Raw genomic sequence first — 4,943 nt, 5'->3', positions numbered from 1 at the left:
GGCTAAACACTCAATTGAGAACACGAGAGATATAATAGTCTCTAGCAACCTTTTCTTTTTGGATTCTCATTTTCGTTAACGCTTCTTCATTAGCTTGTAGAGCATCCATAATTTCAATATTCATCGCTTGAATAGTCATCTCCTGATAATCCCATTTGTATCCCCTAGATGACCTTACGTTCACTTCAGCATGGATTACTGGAGTGCATACGTAAACTAAGTTAAAAGGAGTAACTCTTGTTGCTTCCCTTTTAGAGGTCATGTAGGCCCTTAAGACGTATAGCAACATCTCATCCCATTTTCTTGGATTATTATCTATTAGCCTTGAGATCCCTTTTACTATGATCTTATTGGTAGCTTCAGCTTGACCATTTGCTTGAGCATACTAAGGTGTTGAATTTTAGTAATCCTAAACTGATTAAGATAATCAAATAGGTCAGGGTTTCTGAATACTGTGGCTTGATCAAAGGTTATAGTTTCTGGAATTCCAGATCTTGTAAAGATTTTATCTTCCAAGAAATTTATTACAACTTGGGTATTGTCTTGTTGAAAGTCTGAGCCTCCACCCATTCGGTGAAGTAATTAGTCACCACTACGATGTATGAATGCTTTTTGGAGGATGTAGGATTGATTTCTCCTATGGCATCTACTGCCCATCCTCTAAAAGGCCAAGTTTTAAGAATGTATTTCAATTATGATGTTGGCGCTCTACTGATGAGTCTGAATTTCTGGCATCTTTTACAACCTTTGGCAAAATCTATATAATCCTTTCTCATTGTTGGCCAATAGGATCCATGTTTGTGCAACAACCATCTCATTTTTAGGTCATTTCGATGAGCACCACATAACGCTTCGTTAATCTCTGCTATGAGAGTTAGAGCTTCTCCAGCATCCACACATTTCAAAAGTAATCCTTCTGGATCCTTTGTGGGTAATTCACCAAATTGCACGTAAAACTTAGTTGCTACCACTTTCACTCTATTTGGCATTTTTTGTCCTAGTTGGGTTCTGGAGATAATGGATGATTTCATCTCTCCAGTCCTTTTCCTCCCTTAATATTGAAATTCTATAGACTTCTAATATCTTTCATGATATTTCTTTATCAGTTTCATTAAGAGGATCTAGGATCTTTTATTGGAGAATGATATCTTCATTTTATGAAGATACGTCTTCTCTGGCGAAAGTTATTTGGGACAGCTGATCTACTATTTTGTTTTCCTCTCTAGGAATGTCTATGAAAGTATTTTACTTAAATTGTTTAGACAATTCTTATGCTTTAATTCTTTCCACACTCATGTGATACTAATGATATACATTTAAATTCCTCAGTCATCATTTGATAAATGACCAGTTGAAAATCCCCCCATATCTTTGCTCTCTTAGCTCCCAAATCCAACAACAATTCCAATCCAATCAACAAAGCTTCATATTCCCCTCTATTGTTGGTGCATGGACTCTTTAGGGTCACTGCCAATTTGGTTGGGATCCCATCAGGAGATAGAATATATATTCAAGCTTCTGCTGTTTCTCTGGTGTTAGATCCATCAAAGAACAAGACTCATGGAAGGATATCCCCATCAATGATTCATGAGTCACAACAATGATGGGTTGCTAAAAAGTCAGCTAGAGCTTGACCTTTTACTGCCTTTTGTGGCACATATATTAGGTCGAATTACAGTAAATGTAGACTGCATTTGCTTAACCTTCCTTTTAAAAAAGGTTAGGATATCATATATTTTATGACATTTGTTGGAGATCCTACTTCTATTGTGAAGGCCATGAAATAATGTATGAGCTTCATTGATGCATCATACAAGCACAAACACCATTTTTTGTCATGGTATACCTTTTCTCTATATCATGTAGGATTCTACTTACATAGAATATAGTCTGCTCATGTCCCTTCTCATTTTCTTGATTAAGGAGACTACTAATGGAATCTTCGCAGGCAGACAGATATAACCTTAATGGTTTTCCATTTTGCCTTGGAGGGATCAATATAGGAGGACTTGCTAAATCATGTTTGATCTGGTCAAAGGCCTTTTGATGCTCCTCGTTCCATTTGAATTCTGATTCATGTTTAAATCGTAATAAAGGTGAAAACTTTTTAGTTTTTCCAGCTAGATTGGCCATGAATCTCCTAACATAATTGACTTGTCCAAGGAATCTCTGTAATTCCTTCTTATTAGAAGGTGGCTTAGTTTCCAATACTACTTTGGCCTTGTTTTGGGCAATTTCCATTCCATTTTTATGAATGAGAAATCCTAAAAAGTTACTGGCTTTAACTCCGAACGCACATTTGAGTGGGTTCATTTTTAGGTGATATTATCTCATTCTAGTGAATGACTTAACCACATGCTCTCTATGTCTTAAAAAGAAATGTGATTTCACGAGTATGTCATCCACATATACTTCCATGATCTTACTAATCATGTCTTTAAAGATTGCGTCCATTATTTTTGGTACGTGGCTCCAGCTTTTTTCAATCTAAATGGCCTAGCCATATATTCAAACAAGCCTAATGACTTGGACATCTGAAGGTTGTTTAATTATAGTCCTCTCGCGCAATCCTTAACTGGTGATATCCTGCATATCCATCCATAAAAAATATGTATTCATATCTTGATGTTGCATCTATTAGGAGATCAGCTACAGGCATGGGATATTGATCCTTAGGTGTCGCTTTATTTAGATCCCTAGAGTCAATGCAGATTCGTATCTTGTAATTTTTCTTAACTACTTGGACTATATTAGAAATCCAGTCAACATATTGGCAAGGCCTTATAAACTTTGCCTTAAGGAGTTTGTTTATTTCCTCTTGTATAGGCTCTGTCAATTCAGGCGCTAGTCTTCTAGGCTTTTTGCCACAGGCTTAAATCCTTCCTTGATAGGTAGTTTATGTTCTACTATTTTCCTATCAATACCAGGCATTTCATGATGTTCCCAAACAAAACAATCCTTAATTTCTTTTAGAATTTCTATTATTTCATGTTTTTCTTGGCTGGTGAGGAGCTTACTTATGCAAGTAACACATGGATTTTCACTATCCTCTAAATTTATTTCCTCTAGTGGATCATGAACTTCCTGTTTAATATCCTCAGTTTTAGCCCATACTTTCTCATCCTCTTATTTTAAAGATTCAGTTTTGTATGTGTAAAGTTGAGCAACATGCGTTAGAGTTTACAAGAAAATCCTCTTGGTATTTTATAAAAAACAAATCTTTCGTAACTTGATCAATAATAGAGGTAAACATTACAACATTTTTCTTCTTGGTTTATAGACATGATAAACTTTTATAAGAAAAATACAGTCTAACTCTCTAAGCTAACAAGAGCTAGTGGTTGATCGTAGTTTGACGCATGTTGAATATATTCATATTTTGATTGAATGTCTTCAACTTCTGGGACGTCCTCGACTTCTACAATGAGAATTGCACTTGAGTCTTCTATCTCTTGGTGAGTTTGTGACTCAAGTTGTAGAGCAACCTCAATTTTGATAGTGGGAACTGACTTTAGAGAGTCTTTAATAAAAACAAAATCAGGAGATGTGATTAGGCAAACTTCCTCACCTGCTTGTACCATTTCATAAGTGTCACCATTCCACGGGATTAGGACCTAACGGAGTGATGATGGAATAGCATAATTATGATGTAATCAATCCCTTCCTAGTATGGCATTGTAATTATTACCACTTTTGACTATGAAGAAACCAGTATAAGTCGTTTTAGTTCCTACCCTTATTTTTTCAATAGCCAATCCTTCCACTTTTTCTGATAAGCCAGAAAAACCAGTTATGTTGATTTATATGTTATGGAAATATTTTCTAGTTTTTCCTAGTTTCTGAAACATATAGAGTGGCATAATATTAACAGTGGCTCCAGTGTCCACTAATACTTTGCCTAAACGAACTCCCTCAAAATCAACATTTAGGAAAAGAGCTTTAGCGTGTTTATTATCAACATCAACTGACATAAAGACTTTATCTATGATTAATTTCTCTAGATTAGCCTTCAAGGATGTTTTATGAGGCACTTTATTTTGAGGTGCATTCAAGTAAGATGACAAGCTTCGAGAAGAAGTAATTTTAAATTTACGTACCCTCTCTTCCTTATCAACTTCGTCTGCCCATGATGTGGTATTGGTCTGGAATCATGACTGGTCTTCTGACTTTTGAAACTCTGTTGGTAGCATGACCACGTAGCACTGCATGTTTTGGCTCTCTCCCATTTATGTCTAAGGCTCATTCACCACCAGGTCTCCATCCAACACTAAGTCAATGTCTGGCACCAGTAAGTCTAAATCCTCATATCCAAACTCTGAATCATAGTCCTCATTAAAACCATTCCCTGACGACTCTTTCATAAGAGAATCACCTCCTCGAGGCTGCTAGCCATCATTCTTTTTAGATGATGTATCATATAGTTCATCTTTCAAGGGAAACAATTTAGTGATGCCAGCTTGTAGAGCCTCTTCATCAATTCTTATATTTGCTATATGGAACTCCTGCACATTTTGAGTGCTAATCTTTTCCCTTGCTGCAGCAGCTTTTGCACTCAGCTCTTTCATTTTTAATGTCCAACTTTTATGTAAGTTTTGGACATCTTGTAGTGGCGCTGCCCTCACTACTGATTTAATCTGTCTATCTCCTTGGTTCCCATGGGTCTTCACCCTCTTTTAAGAATTTTGGGCATAGGAGTTTGACTTGGCTCCCTTTCTTTTCCTTTTGAGGAAGGGTATGAACCGGGGATATTTCTTTTCCTTGGTCCTTGACTTTTGGACCTTTTCTGGAATGTACATCGATAAGCAGGTACATATGCAGGATGATTTGGGATGATCTGATTTCAAAACATTTCAAAGATTAGCCTATCTGCACATGACGAGCACATCCTACTTCTCAAAGCCTTCAATCATTCTACTGTTGTGGTTTGCAATGGGAATTTTGGA

Source organism: Beta vulgaris, chromosome 2, assembly GCF_026745355.1.
Source record: "Beta vulgaris subsp. vulgaris cultivar EL10 chromosome 2, EL10.2, whole genome shotgun sequence".
NCBI lineage: Eukaryota > Viridiplantae > Streptophyta > Magnoliopsida > Caryophyllales > Amaranthaceae > Beta > Beta vulgaris.
Note: the sequence above shows the minus strand (reverse complement) of the source record.